Here is a 13,628-nt window from a genome sequence, read left to right as displayed (position 1 = left end):
CATTTCTGGATTCCTAACCCAAATAAACTGAATAATAAATACATATCATTTTAAGCCACTAAGTTTGTGGTAATTTGTTATGCGGCAATAGATAACTAATTCAGACACCATTCAGTTAATTGTGCAGTTAAACCAATCTAAAAAGGGTGAGTTAGAGAGATTTTCTAATATCCAGGGGAGTAGCCATGATCTAAGTCAAAATTATCAAGTGAAATATTGCTTTTCCTGACTTGTAAGAGATGTGCGTTCATAAGCACTGAGAAGCAGGTGTTCGTGGCACCTGTGATGACAATATGCCACATGTGGTGACACAAGGGGTCCAGGTCCATCCTTGGAACAGGCTTCTGATCAGTGCACAATGTAAAGGCAGTGGGGACACCCATGAAAGGCACTGGCTCCTCCAATAGAGCTTTTGTTTCTTTGCCACCGGATTACCTATTCTTTCAACTTCTGGAATCCTGATTTTTTTCTGGTAAGCCACCTGTTCTCTGTGCTCACACCACGTTTCTGGTAAAGGTCTCTCTCCACCAACCCCAGGAATGACATGTGACTTAGGCCTGGCCAATCAGTGCTCCACATTTCCCTGATCTCAAGGATTGCTAAGGTTTGCCACATAATTCAAGCAAAGCAGAGAGAATCAAGCCAATGAGTGCTAACCCCAGAATTGTTCTTTAAGTTGCCAGAAAGTGGCATTTCTTTCTCCACTAGATTATAACCTAAGAGGATATAAATCTGGAGCTTCTGACGACCATCTCACTACACATGGAGCCAGAGAATGGAACCAGCTCAGATGGATGCAGAAATAAGAGACTGAGGGAGAGAGAGAAACCAAATTCCAAAGACAACATTTGAACTCCTGGATATACCTTCTCATTGAACGAGATTTACCTCCCCCATTTGTCAATTACTTGAGCTCAACCACTCTTCTCCTTTGCTTATAAGGAATTGAGAAACTCCCTATATAATTTGTTTAGTTCAATTGTATAAATAGCATGGTTTTTGGTACATAAACAATATTGCCTCAATGCCATTTTACAGCTAAGAAGTCCAACCTTGCAAAGGGAAGTATCACGAGTAAAACTGATCTAGCACAGACTCAAATGAAAGTAACTGCTTGTCATTATAGGTCTAAATGCAGGAGAGCAATTTTCAAACTTTCCATACAAGCAGTGGCTGCTTTTTGCAGGATCAAAACAGGATAAAAACTAGGCAGTCCCAGAAAAACTCTTATTTTGGTTTTGAAATAGACTTTGATATCACAGCTTAAGAAGATAATGCTTGAAGTTCCAACTTCATACTGGTTTCTCTTCCCCCAGAGGAACTGATTTTTGAAATGATATAAAAGTTCTTGAAGTCCTTCTGTGTCATGAACAAGAAAGTCTCCTGTGATAATCCTGTACCTGGCATCCATAAGCAAAAGATTTATGAAACACCAGAAAAATCTCAAGAACAACAGAAACTCCAGAGTAATAACTGGACAGTATTACTGATGACCAGATGCTGACAAGCTTCAGCAAAGTCACATTTTACAATCATTCCACCAAACACAGTCCTCATCCTACCCCATGGCTTGTCCGTTTACTGTTCGCTCTACTAGGAATGCTCTTTCCTTCAGATCGCTGCATAACTGTTGTCTTCCCAGACAGGTTATTCTATAAAAAGTATAGGAGGAAGGACAACCCTATATAAAATAGCACTCATCCAATTAATTTTTATCCCCTTATCCTGTTATTTTTCTACATGGCATCTATAACCTATGTTATATTAATTTGTTTACCTGGTGAACATCAGAATGGGTAAGACTTAGATGTCCATTGTGCCAGTTACCTATCATCTCCAGAAAGTCCCAGTTCACCTGCAAATTGTAGCTCTTGCACAATTAACATAGACTATTTCAAAATCTACACAACTGCTTGAACAACACTTTAATTACTACACTGGTCAAGGTCCAGTCAGAAAACAAAACCCACAATAGGTATTTCAACAGAGGGAATTTAATATAGGGAACTGGCTCCACAGGTATTGGGTATTGGATAAATAGAAGGAGGAACAGAAATAGCCCAGAGATTGTAACTGCAGGAAGCAGCTACCACCCCTCTGGCTGGGAAAACAAAGGGAAGAGGTCAAGGTTATTATAAACTAGGAGTTCAGAGGTGAGGTGCTATGGATATGCAGCTCAGACGTCTAAGGAGGGGAAACTGCCTGGTCAGTGCTGTCACCTCTGAGTGGAGTACAACGAGCCTGGATCTGGAATGCTCAAAGAAGCTGGAGACTAGAACCCACGCTGCTGACAGCACTGTGAAGGGCAGTGCTGAGATGCCAACAACAGGAACAGTGAGCAAAGACAGGAAAAAGTAAGCTCTTTCTCCTTACCTCCCATCTTCCGATATCCCTCTACTGCTCCTCTTGCATAGATCAGAGAATACCCCCAAGCAGAGGCAAACTGGAGTTTGCAAAATTCCAGCCCCAACATCCAAAGCAGTATATGTAAGAATGGATTTGAGCTGAGAGACAGTAGTTTAAAACCCAGCACATATCCTAATGCATTTCTCCAATTTTATTTTCATAAGAAAAAAGCCAAACTTCAAATGAAATGGTACAATGCTTGACTTCTGACTGTATTATCACTAGCTCTTTCTTGTAAACCTTGTCAATTTTAATCCAGAGTACCATAGATGAACTTTGGGTGGTGCAGAAACCCATGAAATTTCATTGCTAAAAACGTTTGATATGTTATGTATGTATCTTCCTGCATAAGTAGGTTCATAACTTTCATTAAAGTTTCAAAGAAGCCTATAACACCCCTTAAAATTTGGTATCACTGTCCCATGTTCTCACTCATTATTTAAACTTGTTATGGAAAACACAGACAACTTGTAGATTCCTTTAATGCCTTAACACACACTGTTGGTTATGACTGTTCATTATAGGGAAAAGGAACCAATTTGAACCATCACAAGAAAAAGTGGGGCTAGAGCAAGAGTATCAATTAGAGGGACCTCAACGAGGGAAGAAACTACCATGTTTACAAAAAGGGCTCAAAATAGGACTGTCTCTTTCATATATCCCATCTAAATACACTAGTATATGTGCTCAGAGATATACTTACATTGCAGAATTATCTGTTACGGTAGTGAAAATTGGGAAATAAATTAGATGCTCATATGAATGGATAAATTAGATCAACAGAAGAATGAATCAATTAAATGGAATGTTAATTAATACAGTGGATTACTATATAGCAGTTAATATAAACCATATGGACATGTATCTGAACAATGTAAAAGTGTAACATTGAGTGGAAGCAAAAACAAGTTGCAGAATAAAATACGTTCAATATTATATCGTTTGTATAACGCTTTAAAACATGCAAAATTATGTTGCACATAATTTACAAATACCTGCAGCAAAAGAATAAAAACGCAATAGGAATCATAATGCCCAAATTTAGGTTTGTTTTACTCCTAGCAGGGAGAGAAGGGGAAGAAACAAAGAGGGGTCCTCAGGGGACTCCAATGACCTCCATCCTGGATGGCTTCTTCAAAATAAATCTGAATTAAATATGGGAAAATGTTAAGACTTGGCAAAGTTAAGTGGTGGGTGTTTGCTGTACGATGCTATATTTTTCTATGTTTTTGAAATGTCTCATAAATTTAAAAACTAGGAAGTGTGAAGGGCACTAAAAGCTCCATTAGCAATGGCCTAGACCACCCCTTAGCATAATTATCAAGAGCTCAAAGAGAAGAGGAACTTATAATCACACCTCAGCAACTCTTTCCATTGCAAGGCTCCTTTCCAGAAACACTCTTCACAAGGGTGGACACTGGAAAAGAGTACCAGGGAGGGAGAAAGGGGACTTACCAAACAAAGGAAAAGATAAGAGGGGAAGAAGAGAAGAGGACAAACACTCCATGTTATTTTAAAAGATAAGCAACACACCGAACAATACAGGTAAGAATCTCCCTCAGTAAGAAGAAACAGGCACATAAGTGAAAAAAGTTCTTATTAAGCTGTAGTTCCTACCTGGCTCTGGATTCTTCCCTGTTGAGCTAGATAATTGCAAAAGATAATACACCTGCCTCAATTACGGTGTGTGCCTCAGGGCAAGGAAGACCCCCGAGCTTTTACTATCAAGTAATGCCATTATTAAGGAAAAATTTCTGGTTCCTTGGGAATTGTGAACATGGAATTTAAGCTTATTTGTAGCATAATTTACCTCTAATCCATTCCTAAAATCCATTTCCTCTTTCCTTTTAAGAAGAGGAAAATAGAAAACGGGCTTTCTCATTTTAAACCTGTCCTTAAAAATGTCCTACTGTGTATTATAGTATCCAGAAAGTAAGGCAAAAATTGAATCTCTATTTGACCATTTATACAAGCTACGTGTTCTAACTTCTCTCCATATCAAATTGTGTTACATGTCTGAAGTTTTTTAAAATGACACAAAGTTGCAAAACAAGTAACAATGGCAATAACAACCTCCTTGCCTTAAATATCAGAGCTCCGACAGCTGGACATCGGCTCCTGGCATGTTCATTAATACCCAGCTTTTCTAAAACACGCAGGTCAACATAGCAAGAAAATTAACTTCATAAAGCTTTGAGAAAACAAATTCTGAAGCTTTTGCAGAATACTCAAACTTTTTCATGGACAATTCTGGATAACCAATGACATGGTGGCAAATGCTATCAAATGAAGTACTAACAAATGAAGATAAGTTTAACTAGGGATGGGTTTACTTTCAAGAAATCACTTGGGCAATGAAAAAGCAAAGTCCAGTATTGCAGTTAAAGGAAAGGCAGGATGCAGCATTTCACGTTCAGTAACACATCCTACAGAGAAGAAATGAAGCCTGTGTAGTTTATAAATCAACTGCATGCTCTTGCCTGATACCACTTACTCTCAATTGCCACAAGCAATCCCCAAAACATCGACAGAACAAAATACCTTCAACCCATAAAAGCTTGAGACCAACCAGTAACTAAGAACTGGTTGGGACAGGATTTTCCCATGTTACATTAGCCTTGTCGAATAATCTGATTGAAAAGTCAAATTACATCACCATGATTTCAAAGCCTGCTGTTCTATTTTTTAAATACACTCCATCTAGTCAAAGAGTGTTTCTGAAGTTCTACATGCCAATGTACTCGGAACACATTAATTCTATTAGCAGGCTATTTCAGGAAACAGTGAGCATATTTCTTGGAAACAAATATATGTGGTTGAAAAACAGCCTTAAAAAAGTATGAGGTGAAAAACTGAAAACAAAGATGATTTTAAAATGCAATAGAATTCCTTCCCATCACATATTAAAGGTGTCATAATTGCTTCTCGACTGAGAAGTTGCTGTTTGGGATTTGGGTCTTTAAACCAAAAAGCCTATCTTGAGATGGCACTATAAGGACTCTATCTGCCTCTTAATCATAGGCAACTGCTAAATGAAGTGTATCTATTTTCTCTGTTACATTACTATTGGCAACCAGGTCCCCAGTAACTGCCCAGAAATGTTTCCATGGTTACAAAAAGCATTCAGCATCCCTCTTGTTTTGGGCCAATTTATCTTAAAATCTATTGTGGAGAAAAATATGGCACATTAAGGAGCATAAAATCAAGATACAACGTTATGAAAAGAATTCAAGGTTAAATGGGAAAAGCAGGCTTGACAAGGCTTTTTAAAAAGTGCATATAAATCACTGATTAAAATGCTGCCTTTTCTTAGCGTATCTCCAAATACATCTCTCTAATAGACTGCAAAGCAGCCCATGCACTGAGGCTGACGAGATCTCCAGTATAAAGGAAAAAATGAGCAAGTGAGGATAATTTAAGAGTGTTAACCAGCAGGTAACCCACCCCCCCAAAAACAACAAGGGTTTTAATATTCTTGCAGCTGAGAGTCCAGTCCCATATTCTAGTTTCAGAGGGTCCTTAGGGCATTTAAATATTTTGACGAAAGAGAGGAATAAGAGCTTTTGTTCATTTTCTATAAGGCATCTGAAGTAAATCAGTGGACTCCATCTCCTCAGGGCGAGGGAGAAAGAGTGAAGTTCTCTAGAGACAACTCAGTAAGGCTCCTCCGTCTATAAAGTCATGAGTGATTTGGGCTAACGGGGCTGTCTCATTCTAGGTCTCTGCTGCATTCCCAACTCCCACTGCCACCAAAGAGCCAGGGCATTAAAAACATTTTTGCATCTTCTGGAACATGTTAAACAAATGGTACAAGTATTTCAATCATCTGAAGGAGAGGTCCACGGCTTATGCTTGTGTAGATTTGTGCATTCCCCCCAATGCTTTGTACATGGTAGGCATTCAATAAATATTTGGTTAACTGAGGAAGGACATCATACAAGACATCTCTTTACAGAGGAATGTTTCTCCCCATACTACCTATACATACATGCCACCCTGTATCATTTCTCTATTCCTCTTATTTTCACTGTGAAATGGAGAGAAGTGGGTTTTAAAGTCATAATGCTATTAAGGACTAATTTGAAGAATTTCACTTCCAAGGAAGACAGAACAGAAATACTTTTCCCTATTCTTCCCCCCAAGTACAACTCAAAACTCTAGACATTGTATATAAAACAAAGATGAGAAGACTGAAAGATGCCAAGAAGAAGGCAGACCAGCTAGTGGCCATGAGACTCAAGGAACAACATGGAGGTGAGTTTTCTGGGTTCTTTTGCCTTATATATCTCAGACTTGAAGCTGAGGAAGCTGGCAACCCAGAAATGCCAATGAGCACAGACCAAAAAACTCAAGAGATGCCAGTTCTCTCTGTGCAAAGGGCCAGGAAATGGACAGGCTACCCAAAGAGAAAAGTTTTAGACAGTAAGTGTCTAAATCCAGCCAAATAGCACAAAAAAACCTGTGTCCCCCCCCCCACTCATGCCAGCAAAGGCTAGAGAGACAGCCTAGACTTCCATACTCACCAAGCTTTAACGAGGGACCCCAATATCCCCACTAGGGGGTGCCAGAGAAGGCTGAGTAGGAATCCAGAACTTTCATCCTTGATGGCCAGTAATGAGCATCCTGTACCCCCACAGTATCAGTGAAGGGCACATGGGGAGCCTGCACCCCACCTGAAGTAACAAGGCACCCCTGCCCCACTCTACTTGGGTGGTGTCAGAGGAAGTCTAGTGGAGACTCATGATTTTCACCATCAGTGTGGCTACCTTCACCTCCATGTCAATGGAGACCACATGGAGAGATGGACCTGCCATCCAACCCAGCATTAGTGAGGAGCACTCCTTCAAGGGTTAAGGAGGCCAAGAGGGAAACCTGGACTTCTGCCTCCACCTAGCAATAATAAGGTGGTACCCCACTGCCCCGCCAGAGCCCTGTCAAAGACTCTCTTTAGTTGAGAGGTCTTTTAGGGGGGAGTAATGTCAAAATAAGGACAACTATTTCTCTTTATGTGTTCGTATCGGCTTACACACTGTTTCTTCTTACCAGCTACTACAATAGCTCCCTAACATATATCCTTTCCTCCAGCGTAGCCTGCAAACTGATGCCACAGTTATCCTTCTAAAATGGAGTTCTGTTGGTATCACACTTGATTAAGAGCTCTTTGAGATTCCCAGCTGCTTACGAGACAAAACCTAATCCTTAACACAAAAAACAAAGACCTTCCCAATTGCAGCCTATGCTACTAGCCCCATCCCTGAAAATGTCAGTCTTGTCCACGTGTCTGTGTTCATGCCATTCCTTCAAATGGTATGCCTTTCTCTCTCCACTCGCCTCTTAAATTATAATTCATTCTTAGGGTTTGTAGTCCTATATCATCTGCTCTGTGGAACCTTCTCTGATCACCACTGGCAAAAACCACCTCAAAAGTTACCACATAGATAACTGTTCTAATTTTCCACAAACTTTTAAAAATGGGACTACTTACATGTAACTATCTCTTAGGCATTAGAAAATTCCTTAAGACCAATATTTTATTTGTACATTTATCTCCAAGCCCAAACATGCCACCCAAATTAATGAGAATGTCCAACTTAATTTTAGCGTTTAGTGTTAAGTGTGCAAAGCTCTATGTTCTAGCTTCCACTTAGGATGTAGAAAAACTGGAAATAATGCTCTCGCTCTTTAAATAAAAATTAAATCTGCATAATATGTCAAATTACACATTTTAAAACCCATCAGAGAGCTGAGATCATAAAGCAACCAACTAATCCAAAAGTTACAAAAAGAAAACTTCTTTCCATGGGAGAAAGGACAGAAGCGTTTGCTTGCCAGGGGCAGATGCTGGATTCATACAAGCAGGCAAGAAAAATTAAGCTAATATTTTCAAAGAACTTCTAAAGACTAAGTGCGTACTAGCACAAGAGTAGAGAACCCATGGGAGCCACAAACCCCAGGGAAATTGAAACCCACTTAGAAGCCTGGCCCCACAGAACTCACCTGGTACTCATAAGAAAGACAGAGCAGAGCGGGGCAGGGCAGGAGTGGAGAAAGGTTCTCTCATGGTACAGTCCTGGAGTAGGGGGAAGAGCAGCTGCTATAGACAAAATCAGAAGTCTCACCAGGATTCCTCTCTCATCTTCCCACTATGGAATAAAAGCCACAAGCCACTTGGGAAAGGGCAGCAAATCCCATCACCCTCAGACCATAGGTAGAGACACATTAAGGTGAGTGAAAAGAACAGAATAAAAACTACCACCACTGGGGAAGAGGTAGAAAGAAGTCCTGGAGTCATACCAGTAGAAATCCCCTAACTCTGAGGGAGGGGCAAGATTACCAAGAAGGCCCTAACCCAAGACACAGGAACATATCACCTGCCTAAGACAGAGGCCGTTCCAGAACAGCAGAAAACAGAAACTTCCAACACAGCAACACCATATGAGCAAACACCAAGTAATGAATAACATCAGGCTTCTTCTGGGAAAGGCCCAACAGCCTGAAAACAGAGACCCTCTCTGAGGTACGGGCAACGAGAAGAGACTTGAAGCTGAAGATGGAGCAGATTTTGACAAAGCTCTGTAGCAAACAAGCCCCTACCCTAAACACAATGTAATAATAGAGGGTTTTGAAGGCTATACTACAAGGAGATAACAATAACAACAACAGAACCGAAACCCAGCTCATATTCTGACTAAATTGACTCAACCCCTTCACACTAAAGGCCCAGCGCTAGAAAAGGCTCACCTACTTCCAGGCAGACATACTATTTACTTCCCCTACATATGATGTTCAATTTTCAGTCTAAAATACAAGCAAAGCAAAAAAGCAGAAAGGAAAAATACACTGTCAAGACACAAAGCAATCAAGAAAGCCAAACTCAGATATGACTCAAGTGTTAGAACTATCACACAAGGAATTTTAAAATACTATGATTAATATGCTAAAAACATATTAATAGTGGAAAAAGGGAGAAACATGCATGAATTGATGAAGAATTTCAGGAGAGAAACTAAAATAAATTTTTAACCAAATTAAAATGCTAGAAATGAAAAACAAGGTAACCGAGATGAATACTTTTGATGGCCTAATCACCAGACTTCGCACAACCAAAGAAAATATTAGTCAACTTGAAGACTATGTCATTAGATACGACTACCCAAACTAAAATACAAAGAGAAAAAAAATAAAGAATGAAGGGAAGAAAAAGAACATTCAAGAGCTGTGGGATGATATCAAATGGGCTAGTATTTGTATAATTGGAATACCAGAAGAAGGAGCAAGAGAAAATGGATTAGAAGAAATATTTGAAAAGATGATGGCACAGAATTTTCCAAAAGTAATGAAACTTACTAAATCACAGACACAAGAAGGACAGAGAACACCAATAAAAATGAATACCAGAACACACACATACACATATGCAGTACAAATATAAACGTACACACACACACACACACACACACACACACACACACCCCTAGATATATGCTGCTGAAAACCAAAGATAAAGACAAAATCTTTAAGGCATCCAGTGGGGAAAAAAGACACATTATATGCAGAGGAACAAAAGTAAGAATGACAACATGCTTCTCATAGGAAAACTATACAAACCACAAGACAGTGAAACGGAAACCTTAAAGTGCGAAAAGAAAAATAACTGTCAACTCAGAACTCTATACGTATCTAAAATATATTTCAACACTAAATAAGAAATATTTTTCAGACAAACAATAACTAAGATAATTCATTAGCTGCATATATGCACAAGAAAAGTTAAAGAGTGCTTCAAATGACATAAATGATGTAAATATAGAATTCTTTTTTTCTTATTTTAATCACTCTAGGAGATAACCAACCAAGTAAAGCAAATATCAAATATCAGCATATTGAGTATTTATTAAATATGTAACAACAGAAAAATAAAGGATGGAAAGGAAGAATTGGGAGTACACTGTTGTAACGTCATCTAACTATACCTGAAGCAGTACAATATTATTTCAAGATAGCCTGCGATTAACTAAAGATACATGTTGTAAAATCTTAGGATGATCATTAAACTTTTTTTAAAAGAGATAAAAATAATGAGCCCATAGTGGAGATGAAATGGAATCACAAAAAGATCCAATTCAAAAGAATGCAGAAAAAAATAGGATAAAAGAAACAAAGAATAGATGAAACAAATAGGAAAAAATCTAACAAAATGACAGATTTTAATTCATTATCAATAATTACATTAAATACAGACAGTTTAAACATACCAATTAAAAGTAAAAGATTGTCAATTTGGATAAAAAAGCAGGACCCAATTATATGCCACGTACAAGAATCCCACTATAAAGATAAAGATAGATTTAAAGTTAAAGAGTAGAAAAGAACATGTCATGCCAACAGTAATCAAAAGAAGGCTGGAGTAGCCATATTAATATCAAAGTAGACTTTAGGTCAAGAAATACTACCAGGGATACAAAAAGGTACATTATATAATGACCAAGAGGTCAATTCATCAAGAAGACATATATTTCTAAAATGTGTATGTATTTAACAACAGAGCTTCAAACTACATGAAGCAAAAACTGAAAGAACAGAAAAGAGAAAAATAGCCAAATCCACAAATAGAGTAACCAACAGAACAAAATAAGTAAACAAAATCAGTATAAAAATAAGTATATTTGTTATAAAGCAGAAACTAACACACCATTGTAAAGCAATTATACCCCAATAAAGATGTTAAAAAAAAATAAATAAATAAGTATACAGGAAAACAGCCTCAAACAACTTGAAGTAATTTATAGAACACTGTATCCAATAACAGCAAAATACACAGTCTTTTTAAGTACACATGAAACATTCAACAAGTTAGAACATGTTCAGGATCATAAAACAAACTTTAATATTTTTAAACTAAAGTAATACAGAGTATGTCCTCAGACCACAACTGAATTAAACCAGAAATTGGTAACAGAAAGTTATCCAGAATATTCCCAACATTTGGAACCTAACCTATACACTTTTAAATAAACAATGCATCAAAAAGGAAGTCAAAGGGAAATTAGGAAATATTTTAATATAATGAAAATAAAAACAACATATTAATATTTTTGGATGTAGACAAAGCAGCGTTTAGAAAAATGCATCCATTAAATGATTATATTAGAAAAAAGAACAAATTATACCCAAAGCAAGCAGAAGGAAGAAAATAATAAATAACAGAATTCAATAAAATTAGGAACAGAAAAACAATAGGGAAAAATTAATGAAACCAAAAACTAGTTCTTTGAAAAACATATAGACATATAGATAGTCCTCTACTCAGACAGACCCCACACCCCTGGAAAAAATGACGATAAAAATTACCAATAACAGGAAACAATGGAGACTACTATATATCCTACAAACACTAAAAGGATAACAAGAAAATACTATGTCCATAAACTTAACAACATAGATGAAATGACAAAAAACAATCCTTGAGAAACACAAACCGCCAAAAGTCACTCAAGAAAGACAGACATCTTGAATAATCCTATACACACTAAAGAAACTGAATTTTTATTTCAAAATCTTCCAACAACAACAACAAAATTCCAAACTCAGCTGACTTCAATGGAAAATTCTAGCAAACATTTAAGAAATAAATACTGATTTAACACAAATTTGTCCAGACTATAAAAAAGGAGAAACATTACACAACTCATGTTATGCGTCCAGCATTACCCAGATACCAAAACTAGACAAAGATATTGCGAGAAAAGGAAACTATAGACTAATATCCCTAATGTAAATTGATAAAAATTCCTCAACAAAATAGTAGCAAGTCAAATCCAGCAATATATGAAAAGAATAGTACATCACGACCAAGCAGATTTTACCCAGGTATGCAAGACAGGTTCGACACTCAAAACTTAATCAGTATAATTCATTTCAACAGATTAAAAAAAAATCATATGATCAGCTCAACAGACGCAAAACTGCACTTGATAGAATTCAACATCCTTTTTGATTAAAAACTCTCAACAAATTGGAATAGAAAGAAATTTCTTCTATATAATAAAGAGCATCTACAGAAAGCTACATCTAACTACTAAGTAACAGTGAAAGACAAAGATTTTCCACTAAGCCCAGGATCAAGGCAAATATACCCACTTTCACCATTCTTATTCAACATGATAATATAGTGTAATCAGTCCAGAAAAAGAAATAATAGACATGGGTATTGAAACGGAATAAATAAAACTGTCATTTGTGTGATTATATTATTATCTATGCAGAAAATCCCAAAATAGCTATAAAAAAGCAATTAGAGGTGGGGCTTTCCTGGTGGCGCAGTGGTTGAGAGTCCGCCTGCCAATGTAAGGGGACATGGGTTCAAGATCTAGTCCGGGAAGATCCCATGTGCTGTGGAGCAACTAAGCCTGTGCGCCACAACTACTGAGGCTGTATTCTAGAGCCCGCGAGCCACAACTACTGAAGCCCACGCCCTGAAACGGGAGAGGCCACCGCAATGAGAGGCCCGCGCACCACAACGAAGAGTAGCCCCCACTCACTGCAACTAGAGAAAGCCCGCGCACAGCAACGAAGACCAAGTGCAGCCAAAAATAAATAAATACATAAATAAAATTTTTTTAAAAAAAGCAATTAGAACTCATCACTGAGTTTAGGGAGGTTGCAAAATACAAGATTATATACAAACATCAATGGCATTTCTATATACTAGCAAGTAGCAGATGGAAATTTAAAGTTATAGATATACTATTTACAATTAAATTCAAGAAAAGGGAAATACTTAGGTATAAATCTAACAAAATATGTATGAGACCTGTATGCTGGAAACTACAAAACAGGTGAAAAAAATTAAGAACTAAATAAATGAAGTGGTATACCATGTTCGTAGATTTAAAGACACATTATTTTTTTTTAACATCTTTATTGGAGTATAATTGCTTTACAATGGTGTGTTAGTTTCTGCTTTATAACAAAGTGAATCAGTTATACATAAACATATGTCCCCATATCTCTTCCCTCTTGCATAAAGACACACTATTATTAGCATGTCATTCTCTCCAAACTGATCTATGGATTCAACAAAATTCCAATAAAATTCTCAACAAATTTTTTTGTAAAAATCAGTAAGCCTAATCTAAAAACTATACGGAAACAACTAGAATGGTCAAAACAATTTTTGAAATATAAAATTGAGGGCTCACCTGATTTCAAGACCATAATGC

General features: G+C 37.4%; 1 protein-coding gene across 1 annotated transcript in view; it reads right to left on the bottom strand.

The window, feature by feature from the left end:
* The window catches only part of SYT16 (synaptotagmin 16), a 254,315-nt gene that overhangs the window by 107,619 nt on the left and 133,068 nt on the right, over positions 1-13,628 (bottom strand). The gene's annotated exons all lie outside the window — the stretch shown is intronic.

This window comes from Orcinus orca, chromosome 2 (assembly GCF_937001465.1).
Source record: "Orcinus orca chromosome 2, mOrcOrc1.1, whole genome shotgun sequence".
Lineage (NCBI taxonomy): Eukaryota > Metazoa > Chordata > Mammalia > Artiodactyla > Delphinidae > Orcinus > Orcinus orca.
This window is presented reverse-complemented; position numbering and strand designations above follow the sequence as displayed.